Source organism: Xenopus tropicalis, chromosome 5 (assembly GCF_000004195.4).
Source record: "Xenopus tropicalis strain Nigerian chromosome 5, UCB_Xtro_10.0, whole genome shotgun sequence".
NCBI classification, from domain to species: domain Eukaryota; kingdom Metazoa; phylum Chordata; class Amphibia; order Anura; family Pipidae; genus Xenopus; species Xenopus tropicalis.
The window spans coordinates 5148392-5160734 of NC_030681.2; positions in this window are offsets into that span (position 1 = coordinate 5148392).

Below are 12343 nucleotides of genomic sequence, written 5' to 3' on the forward strand. Positions count from 1 at the left end.
AGTGTGGGGTCTGATACAAGCAGTGGGGCTGGGGATTCAGATGGGGAGCAGGAATCTCAGGGATCCACTGACTCTCATTTACATGCAAAGTGCCAGCCAACTGCACAAAAGAGCCCAGATGCACCCACTGATGGAAACCCCCAGGCACCCAGTCATAAGGATATTGTCCCTCTTCTGCAAGAGCTGAATGATATTTATAAGGTGAAAGGAAAGAAAGAGGCAGCAATAGTTGCGCAGCGCAAGTTGATCAAAGCTGCTAATAACAAAACCAGAGGCAGACTGGAACTGGACCTCATCACTCTTAAAGGGGAGCTCTTTGAAATCGAGGTCTCCATAGAGAGACTGCTGAGCAAAGCCGGGCCCTGGAGAGAGACTTTTGAGAACAGAGAGCGGTTTGAAAAGATGCAGAAATCTCTGAGGCAGGAGGTGCCGTACCGTAGCCGCAAGCCCAGCTCCACCAGCCACTCGGCCTCTTCTGATACAGAGGGGGAATTCAAGCGGCCACAAGCCCCAGCCAAGAAAGCACCGCCAAAGGGCAAGAGGAAGGATGCCATCCACTGGCAGCAGCTGGCATTTAATGTGCAGGAGGAGGTGGAGCAGGAGAAAAAGCAGCAGCAACAGAGGGAAGAGTTTAACGTCACCCAGGAAGATTTCCCTCCTTTGTCACCCGGCGCCCAACCAGCTCATCCCAAGGTGGCGCAGGGAGATCCAGTTGCACCAATACCGTCCAACAGTTCAGCTGCGAGTGGCATGTCTGGGGTGGTGCATGGAGGTGCTGTTGGTATGAGTGAGGGTGCGCCTGTGCTTGCGGGAGTGAGTGCTCACAGAGAGTCAGTGGTGATGGGTGCACAAGGGGTGTCGGGTAGTGATGGAATAAAACCCCAAAGCAGTCGGTTACAGCTGAAGGGAGAGGTGGCAGGGCCCAGGCAGGAGGGGAAAGGCAGCAGGGACAGAATCCTAGGGGTCAGCAACCTGGGGAACAGGCCTCAACTTCTGGGGCAGATGGGGGCACATCGGGTAATTTCTGGGAGCGCAGACGGTTTTTCCCAGCAGGGGAAGGGCCTTCCTTTGGGGGTCAGGCTTTCCGTAGGCAAAATTGTGTCAAATTGGTGTGGGGAGGGAAAAAAGAGGAGGCCCCTAAGAGAACCTATGTCATTAGGACCCTGCTAGAGAAATCTGCCAAGTTTAAGACCAGTGACCTGGAGGCCTGTATTGTCCAGTCCCCTACAGAGTGGGATGTCAGCTTCAGAATCCCGCAGGGCTTAGATGCATTTTGGCGTCTCTTTGACACCCTTAAGAACCAGCCCGAATGGAAAAACTTTGATGCCATTCCAGTTTCCAGGCCTGAGACCAAAAATATCACCATCATTGTCAAAAATGAAGGCGTGCCAGTAAATGATGTGGTGTTGTGGTTAAAGCGCCAGTGCACCCTCCTTGCCCCACTGACCCGTGTATGTGAAGATGATGTGTGGACAGGTGGGTGGAAAACAGAGGTAGAACTGAAGGTTGTAGATAATGTCCCCCAACATCTGCCCAACACCTTCTTCATTGGCAAAGAGAAATGCATCTGTTTCTATGCCGGCCAATCGAGGAGGTGCTTTAAGTGCGGTTCCCTTAACCATCTTGCTAGCTCCTGTCTGGTGGAAAGGTGCGCTTACTGTGGGAAGATAGGTCACACAAAAAAGGTGTGCAAAATCATAAAGTGCAACCTCTGTGGTAAAGAGGGTCACCCCCACCGCCTGTGCCCTAAAGCCTGGCATAATAACAACGGCCAGAAGGGAAACATGGCGGAGCAGGAGGAGGATCAGCTCATGTTTGAGGCAGTTCAGGAGGTGGAGCAGCAGTGCAGGGAGGAGCTTAGGCAGAAACCAGAGGCTGCAAAGGCAAATCAGGCCCAGCGGGAAGTCCCAGTGGGAGATCAGAGCAGTAAGGGCAGGAAGGCACAAAGTCAGGAAGGGAGCTCCAATGGTCAGAGGGTTGATGATCAGAGGTCATCACCACAAGCGGGCCCATCACAGGCTAAAAAAGGCCTTTCAGAGGCTCCAACAACCCCCCCAAATGCCCCTGATCCCAAGCAACAACTGAGTATTTCAAGGGCAGCATCCCCCCAACAATCTCAGGAAATCAGCCTGAGCCCTGCACCCCCCTTGCAGGAACACCCCAAAAAGAGAAAGAAGAAGAATAAAAAGAATAAACGAAGCAGTGAGCAGGTAGATGCTGATTCTCCTGAGGTAGGGGGCTGGCAGTTTGTTAAGTCCTCAGGTAAGAGGTCCCCCGGAGTCATGACCTTCCCGGAGACATCCAATCGTTATGCCCAGTTGCAGATCGAAGGGGATGACTCCGGGGAGGATGATTCCAATGAGGATGATTCTTGGGGATCCATAATGGAGGAGGAGTACCAGAGAATGGAGAAAGAAGTTTCTCTGGAGCAGTCAGCGCAGCAATCAGCTGCATTTAGTCAGTCAACCCCTAGGGGTGGTGGGACCATATCAGCTGATGTAGGGTGTAGTGACGCCTCTTCAGAAGTGGTTGGGCCCACTATATCTCAGCCTGAGGTGGATCTGGTTACAGATGTTGAGGTGATCCCTCTTGGGGATGAGGACCCTATACCAGCAGGGGTTCAAATTAAGAGGTTTGGAGAAGAGGTATGTGAAGAGGAAAGAGAAGGGAAAAAAGCCAAATTTAAAAACCAACATGGCTACGTCTCCAATTAGGATTTATACATCCAATGTCTGTAGCATCCGCTCGCCCAAGGCTAGATTTCTAGCCTTCTCTAGTCTCTCATCGTCAGATGGAGACATCTTTTTCCTTCAGGAGACTCGTTTAACCACCAGAGCTGACATTCGGAGGGCAACCTCTGAATGGCACGATGGGCCCTCTGTCTGGTCAATAGCGGCCGAGCCATGCGGGGGTGTAGGGGTGCTGTTCAGAGCTGCCTTAAATGTTGTCCTTCACCGTCTCATTGAGATCCAGGTAGGCAGGTGTCTGCTCCTTGATGTCACAGTGGGGGGTAGGAGGATGCGCCTTATTAATATCTATGGGCCCCAGTCTGCGCAGGAAAGGAACGCACTGCTGTCGGACATGAGGCAGTACCTCCACACTTCCCTCCCGGTGGTTCTTGCTGGTGATTTCAACCAGGTTTTAAGGCCACAAGATAGAACAGGGACTAAAGGCTACAGAACAGAAGGGTATTTCCTTAATAATATCATCCAGCAGGCAGGCCTGGTTGATGTTGCTACCAAGAATGGCCGTACTGGGCGGCATACTTACCACTGTGCGGGGCGATCCAGTCGTCTGGATATGGCCTTTGTTGGGGCAGGGGAGACTTTCACAGATGTACGGGAGCAGGCTGTGGAATACTCCGATCACTTGGCAGTCTCTTTTTTGTGGGGGGCTTCTTCTGTTCCAGTCAGAGGGAGGGGCCTTTGGCGGCTTAATGCCAATTCCCTAGTGGGGCAGTCAGCTCAGCGGTCCTTCAAGATGCTTCTTGAGTGCGAGATTGATAGGGTTGACTTTTATGACTCTGTGTCATTGTGGTGGGAGGAGGCCAAGGAGACCTTCCGAACTCACTTCAGGAGGCTATCTGTACGCAGGGAGGGGGAGAAATACAAAAGGTACCTGTCTCTACGAAAGAAGTTAGAGGCCAGTATTTCGGACGGGGTGGATGGGGCAAAGTTGAACCAGCTGAAGGCTGAGATCAGGCGGCATCAGTACAGCCGGTACAGATCTCTGGTTCTGGAAAGGGACTATGGGAGTTTTCACTCACCGGACCCTTTTCAGAATTACCGAGATTCTGTGGCCAGGAAGTTAGTGACCGGCCTCATGGACACCCAGGGTAAGTTGCAGACTAACAGGGAGGGTATTCTGGGTGTTGTGAGGTCATACTATGCCGACCTTTTCCAGAACAAGGCTTTGGATAGGGACTGGCTGACTGACTACTTGGAGGCGACCCCAGGGCCTGATACTTCCAATGTGGACTTTTCCCCTCTGGAAGCAGAGATCACGGAGGCCGAGGTAAGAGCAGCCATTGACACCCTTCATAAAAAGAAGGCGCCAGGCCCAGACAGCTTAACGGCCGAGTTTTATAAGACTTTCAAAGATGAGTTGGCCCCGGTCCTCGTGGAGGTCTTTAGAGACAGCCTGGCGGAGGGCATCTTGCCCCCCTCCATGAGGGTTTCCTCTTTGATCCTGCTTTCAAAGGGTAAGGACTCAGAGCGTATTGAGAACTGGAGGCCTATTGCCCTTCTCAATAACGATAGAAAGATCCTCGCAAGGGTATTTTTTGATAGACTTATTCAGTTCTCAGGCACATTATTGTCAGGCTTTCAATTCGGCACGGTGAAAGGGCGGAGCATCTTTGGTGCTCTCCTTACTATCAGGGAGACATTAGAGGTATGCAAAGCTCAGAGCAAGGGCTGCTACATTGTCTCTTTGGACCAGGCCAAGGCTTTTGACCGGGTGAATCACGAGTACCTGTGGTCTACTTTGGGTAAGTACGGCATCCCGGGCAAATTTATCCAATGGCTGGCAGTTTTGTATGAAGGGGCCGTAAGCTTCCCACTTGTCAATGGTTGGAGGGGAGATGATTTCAATGTAGAGTCTGGTGTGCGACAGGGATGCCCCTTAAGCCCACTCTTGTACGTATTTGCCATAGACCCATTCCTGCGCAGTCTGGAGAGTTGTGGCTTGAGGGGTATGTCAATCCCCAGATGCCAGACATTGGCATCCCTCGCCTACGCGGACGATGTCACAGTGGTAGTGTCCAGTCCAGGGGACAGGAGGCTGCTTAACGAAGCCATCGAAAGCTACTCTGAGGCCTCTGGGTCAATGATTAACTATGACAAGTCGGAGGCTTTTTGGACGTTGAATGGTGAGCCTGACTTCCAGCTCCCTGAATTTTCAACTGCCCCATCCCACATAAAGATCCTTGGGATAAAGTTTGGGAGGGAAGACAATTGCAGGCTAAACTGGGATGAGAAACTGAATGCCGGAACAGCAAAGGTCCAGCGATGGAAGGGATGGAGGCTGGCCTACAGGGAAAGGGTGAAGCTTATCAAGGCCTACCTGGTCCCTCTGTTTTTGTTTGTAGCGTACGTGTACCCATTGCCAGAATCTCTCTACGCCAGGGTCCACAGCCTGTTTTTCCAGTTGCTCTGGGGACACAAGCTGAATCCAGTCAAAAGGGGGATTACATACCTGCAGCGGAAGGAGGGAGGGCTGGACATGCTGTGTCCTGTGGCTTTCTTTGGGTCACTTTTCCTGAAGTTTAACTTTGGGGGTTTGGCCCAAAGAAGTGATTCCCTGTGGGAAGTTTGAATCAGGAACTGGGTATCGCCTTTTGTAGGGACATGGCTACAAGGCGGTAGCATGAAGAGAGTTCGGGCAGGACAGGGTCCCCTCCCATCATACCTTCTTCTCGCTCTGAAGATTCTGAAGAGGTGGAATGTCGGGGTGGGTGAGTTGGCCACATGTTCCCAAAGGCAGTTGTACCACAGGGTGATCAGGGCCTACTTTGCTGTTCCTCTCGCTCTGAGAGACTGTGTGGGGAACACCCTTGAGGAAAGCCTTCGCTATCTTAATGGCAGGAGGTGCCCCCTAAGTTCTTTGATATCAGTTGGCTTTCACTTCAGGGGAAACTTTATGTCCGTGGCAACCTGACATACCTTAACATTGACAGCAGGGATTGCCCCTGGGAGTGTGGGGAGGAGGAGACCCAGGAGCACTTTCTTGTCAGTTGCCCAGTGACCAAGGATGTGTATGGTCAGATGGCGGCCGCCCTTAGGGTCCCAGTATTGAACCACCTGAACTATGCAGGCTCAGCCTATGGGGTTCCCGCTAGGTACCACCCACTGGACCGTGAGACACTCTATATGATCATTGCATGCACACGGTACCAGATCTGGCAGCATAGGTGCAGGAGATCCTTTGGCCATTTGGAGGCTAACGCAGGCAACATTGTGAAGGCAGCTCTGGGTCAGCTGAGTTTCCTGAAGGGAAATGAGATAAAGAGGTCACCCTCCAATCAGAAACTATGGCGAGGGGTGCACCTTACTCTGTCCTCTTCATAAACATGTCCTCTTCTCTAGGTATGTACCTACTGTGTGTATATGGCCCCCCAGCACTGACACTGCTCTTCCCTCTCTCTATAGGCTGGAGGGCGGTTTTGTGTGGCCTGGGGCAATCTGCTCGGCATGGATATATATATGTTATGTGCATCATTCTGTTATTGTGTTGCTTATATGCTATTGATTGTGGGTTTTTTTTGTTGGGGGATGGAAAATGGAGGTTGGTGGGTTGGACCAGGAAAGACTTTTCTGGGGATGGTGGGTTGGTTGGGGGTGGTGGAAGGAAGCCGTATGGACAAACACAGGACTCTGCAAACCGGCCTTTGATTTGGTGTGTTTGGTGGGGAGTTGCCAATGGACAGACGGATGGACTCTGTGGGCTGGCGGGATATGGTGGGTTTGTGGGGTTTGTTTTGTTATGTTTGTTTCATGATCTGTGAAATGTGTATGATATGTTGATTATTCATTGTAAAGTGATATTATAAATAAAAAAAAATTCCTATATATTAGGTACCTACCTAGTGCTACCAACCCCTATTTCTGTAGGGAAATGAGAGCAGAGCAGGCAGTAACCCTTCCAACACTTTCCCCTGTCTCTGCCCCTATATATTAGGTACCTACCTAGTGCTACCAACCCCTATTTCTGTAGGGAAATGAGAGCAGAGCAGGCAGTAACCCTTCCAACACTTTCCCCTGTCTCTGCCCCTATATATTAGGTACCTACCTAGTGCTACCAACCCCTATTTCTGTAGGGAAATGAGAGCAGGGCAGGCAGTAACCCTTCCAACACTTTCCCCTGTCTCTGTCCCTATATATTAGGTACCTACCTAGTGCTACCAACCCCTATTTCTGTAGGGGAATGAGAGCAGGGCAGGCAGTAACCCTTCCAACACTTTCCCCTGTCTCTGCCCCTATATATTAGGTACCTACCTAGTGCTACCAACCCCTATTTCTGTAGGGAAATGAGAGCAGGGCAGGCAGTAACCCTTCCAACACTTTCCCCTGTCTCTGCCCCTATATATTAGGTACCTACCTAGTGCTACCAACCCCTATTTCTGTAGGGAAATGAGAGCAGGGCAGGCAGTAACCCTTCCAACACTTTCCCCTGAGTGCCTGAGATGTGACACTGAGATGCCTGGAGAGCCAAACAGAAGACTGGATAATATGGGAAACAATTATCTATATATGGTCCCAAAATTGAAGCAGAAGCTTTGGCCAGCTATTGTATTATGGGATATACTCTCCAGAAACCCAAAGAGACATTCCATTGAGAAGGCTGAGGAACCAAACAGAAGACAAGAAATTACGGGAAACAATTGTCCATATGGTCCCCAAATTGAATTGTTAGTGTTGGGTAAAGGGTGTAATTAGATCCCATACAAAAGTTTTGGCCAGCTATTGTATTATGGAATATACTTTTCAGAAACCCAAAGAGACATTCCATCGAGAAGGCTGAGGAACCACACAGAAGACAGGATATTACAGGAAACAATTGTCCATATGATCCGCAACTTGAAGTGGTAGCATTGTGTAAAGGTTGTCATTAAATCCAATGCAAAAGCTTTGGTCAGCTATTATATTATGGGATATACATTCCAGAAACCCAAAGAGATGTTCCATTGAGAAGGCTGAGGAGCCAAACAGAAGACAGGATATTATGGGAAACAATTGTCCATATGGTCCACAATTTGAAGTGGTAGAATTGGGTAAAGGTTGTAATTAATTCCCATGCAGAAACTTTGGTCAGCTATTATATTATGGGATATACATTCCAGAAACCCAAAGAGACGTTCCATTGAGAAGCATGAAGAGCAAAACAGAACACAGGATATTACGGGAAACAATTGTCCATATGGTCCACAACTTGAAGCAGTAGCGTTGGGTAAAGGTTGTACTTATATCCCATGTAGAAGATTTGGCCAGCTAGTATATTATGAGATATACTTTCTAGAAATCTAAAGAGATGTTCCATCGAGAAGGCTGAGGAGCCAAACAGAAGTCAGGATATTACGAAAAACAATTGTCCATATGATCCCCAAGTTGAAGTGTTAGTGTTGGGTAAAGGTTGTAGTAAGATCCCATGCAGAAGCTATGGTCATCTATTATATTATGGGATATACTTTCCAGAAACCCAAAGAGACGTTCTATCGTGAAGGCTGAGGAGCCAAACAGAAGACAGGATATTACGAGAATTAATTGTCCATGTGGTCCACAACTTGAAGCAGTAGCGTTGGGTAAAGTTTGTAATTAGATCCCATGCAGAAGGCTGAGGAGCCAAACAGAAGACAGGACATTATGGGAAACAATTGTCCATATGGTCCACAACTTGAAGCGGTAGTTTTGGGTAAAGGTTGTAGTAAGATCCCATGCAGAAGCTTTGGCCAGCTATTATATCATGGGATATACTTTCCAGAAACTCAAAGAAACATTCCATCGAGAAGACTGAGGAGCCAAACAGAAGACAGGATATTACGGGAAACAATTGTCCATATGATCCCCAAGTTGAAGTGTTAGTGTTGGGTAAAGGTTGTAGTAAGATCCCATGCAGAAGGCTGAGGAGCCAAACAGAAGACAGGATATTACGGGAAACAATTGTCCATATGATCCCCAAGTTGAAGTGTTAGTGTTGGGTAAAGGTTGAAGTAAGATCCCATGCAGAAGCTATGGAAGCTATGGTCAGCTATGGGATATACTTTCCAGAAACCCAAAGAGATGTTCTATCGTGAAGGCTGAGGAGCCAAACAGAACACAGGATATTACGGCAAACAATTGTCCATATGGTCCACAACTTGAAGCGGTTGCGTTGGGTAAAGGTTGCAGTAAGATCCCATGCAGAAGCTTTAGCCAGCTATTATATTATGGGATATACATTCCAGAAACCCAAAGAGACGTTCCATTCAGAGGAACGAAACAGAAGACAAGTCATCCTGGGAAGTACCAATCCTAGTTAAAGTGTGTGTGTTAGGTACGAGGTATAATTAGATGCCTGCAGAAGCTCTGCTAGGCTAATGTATTATCTATTTCCAGAAACCCAATGTCAAGAAAGTTTTGAAATACAGTGATGTTGGCTTGGACTTTTTTTTCCCCCTTTATTTTTAGATAATAGCTTGTTAGTTTTTGAGAACCAAATCCCAGATTTATAAGTTCTCTCTTATTCCGTTTGATCACGTTCAGTCCCACAAACACAGCATTTGGGTCACAGGAGTGGAGTCTCTGGTTTCATTTAGAAATCTATCTGTCATGCGATTAGGGCTGAGCGAGCGCGGATCCCATGTTGTGGAAGTGACAGCTGGAGAGATGAGAGTGTTGGAAGAGTACAGCGAGCCAGAACTTCTCTCCTTCTCTCAATCAGCCGAGAACAGCTTGTGACAGCAAAATGGTTTATGTGTCACGTCATTAAAGAAAGGGTAAGAAATGTCTCCTACTCATATCCATAATAACAGCTTTCTGATTATCACAACATTTTGGCAGCCGGTCCGTGGACGAAAGCGAATGCAGAATTCCCACCAAGCTGCGCGGCCCAATTTGATTTGCCAAAGTGGAGCTGATTTCCAGAAGTGACATTTGCTGTTTATTTTATATTATTCCTGCTAAGAGGGTTGAAATTCTGTAAGACTGGGAAAATATGTCGGGCGCTCGCGCGGTGAATGGCGGATGAGGACACTTTATTAGGATTCACGGGACGTTCCGCTGGGTCTGAATGGGACGGATTTGCTGAGTGTTGGATGAGAATCGGTTGGTTTCTACATGCAGTGACATATTAGAGAAAATTCTGTGGGGCCACATTATTGGAAAATAAGATACAGATGGAGAAATCCAAGTCCGGCTTGGGACTCCTCCAGTTACATGGGAGTAGGAGAAACAATAGGTTAGCTGAAAGCAGTTCTAATGTGTAGCGCTGGCTGAAAGCTCAGACTCAGGCACACTTTACTGCTGCGCTGCAAGTTGGAGTGATATCCCCCCCCCCTCACCCCCAGCAGCCAATCAGCAGAACAATGGGAAGGGGGCAAGATAGCAGCTCCCAGTAGGTATCAGAATAGCACTCAATAGTAAGAAATCCAAGTCCGGCTTGGGACTCCTCCAGTTACATGGGAGTAGGAGAAACAATAGGTTAGCTGAAAGCAGTTCTAATGTGTAGCGCTGGCTGAAAGCTCAGACTCAGGCACACTTTACTGCTGCGCTGCAAGTTGGAGTGATATCCCCCCCCCTCACCCCCAGCAGCCTATCAGCAGAACAATGGGAAGGGAGCAAGATAGCAGCTCCCAGTAGGTATCACAATAGCACTCAATAGTAAGAAATCCAAGTCCGGCTTGGGACTCCTCCAGTTACATGGGAGTAGGAGAAACAATAGGTTAGCTGAAAGCAGTTCTAATGTGTAGCGCTGGCTGAAAGCTCAGACTCAGGCACACTTTACTGCTGCGCTGCAAGTTGGAGTGATATCCCCCCATTATTAAGAACAAAACACTCAAATGAAAAAAATTCAGGTTAAAAAAACTGATGAGTTCAAGTAGAAATCAAGGTAATTTGTCCAAATTCGAGCCACTTTCCAATGTGAGTTTTTGAGATTAATTGGTATTTACCCATAAGAATTAAGGGTAGAATGTGATCTTATTCTTTTCTATTTTTTAAGTTTCAACTTTTTTTCATAAATAAGGGCACTTTCAAGGTTTCAAGCTCTTCCAGATTCAAAATAAAAACGTTGATATTTCTGCCTCCCCAATGTTGGTACAAATGACACAATTCGGGGAAATTCCAAGTGTTGTGACGTTTCGCCCGTTGCCCGCTATCCCAAAAAATGACTCCCAATTCCCCCCAAAAGCCACACATTTGATATCTCAGAAGAGTTCCCCGCGATGTAAAAGCCGCATTCTCCACCAATTATTTTTATTACAATTCCGATTTTATTTTTCTGGACTTTTTTTCACCTTAAAGTGAGGAACAATTTACACAGAATTCCCTTTTCCCACTCAACCAACTTGAATAACCTTTTCCCACAAACAGAAACAGTGGTCTCTCCTCTAATTGCCCCTCAGGGCAGATGAACGGAGGCTCATTTTGGGGCATGTTGCTAATTTATTAATTAAGGCCAGACACACAATCCTCTAAATGGCGGATAATAAGTAAAACATCATCAATAAATCTCCGCGGCTGTCGTTCCGCGCCGTACGAAGGAATCTCAAACTAAAGTTAATGAACCATTTTGTGAAACCGTTACCCAGGAGATGTTAATGTTCCAGTATAAAAAATGTTCATTTTAGACTTAAAAAAGCTGATTCAGTTCTTTTTTGTTGCAATTTCCCTTTGTTTTGTCTCTCTGGCACAAGTCCAGCCGTATTGAGATTTATTGCCCCTGTGATGACAGGGAAAGGGACAATAGAGTATCGCTTTACTGCCATCACTGAGACGTCTCCGCTGGATAATGGACTTTCAATGACTTCATCTCCTATTTCTCTATCAACTGCCGGAGCGGTCACATTGTACAATGGCGGCTGCTGATTGGGCGAAACAAAACCTCTTTTTTTATTATTATTATCATTTTACGGACAACTCGCAATTATGAAACATATATTTATTCTGACATTAACTCCGTTCCTTCCTGGATATTGTCATTCTGAGCAACGAGTACGTTAATAACGGGGCTTCTACTCGTTATCAGACAAAGAATTAATGTCAAGGCGCGGGGATTGTAATTTCCATGGTCCAATTCCGTGAGCTTTTCTAGAATCCCATCATTTCTTTCTTTCTTTATATATTTTTACTATCTAACGATCAGGCAGTTGTTATTGAATTTCTTTAAACACTCAATACGCGATACAGTGGGGAGGGTATTTATATATTTATTTGTCCCCTTTTGCCGAAAAATTAGCAAAACAGTAAAAAATTCAACTTACACATTGAAGTCAATAGGCGACTTGTGAGATTTTTTACTATTTCTTATTATTTGATTTTATAACACCAAAAGTGTACACTTAGAGCGGCCACCTTTTCTTGTTCATAATACCGGCCCTTTAGGTCAAGGGCAGACCGTGACATCATTTGGGGTGTGGCTATGGGGTAAGGGTGGGGAAAAGGAAATGGGGCTGGGAAATGGGAAGACTGGCCGAGGAAATGGGCGGGGCAGAGTTGGGCCTGTGATTATAAAGGTTCAAAGTTCAGTCTTAACTTTTGTATTTGGTTTTTGACCAAATATAACAATTATGAATTTGGTGCAAAGCCAAGTAGGAACTAGGGTTGCCACCTGGCCAGTGTTTGGCCAGCCTAGCCAGTAAATAGCCAGC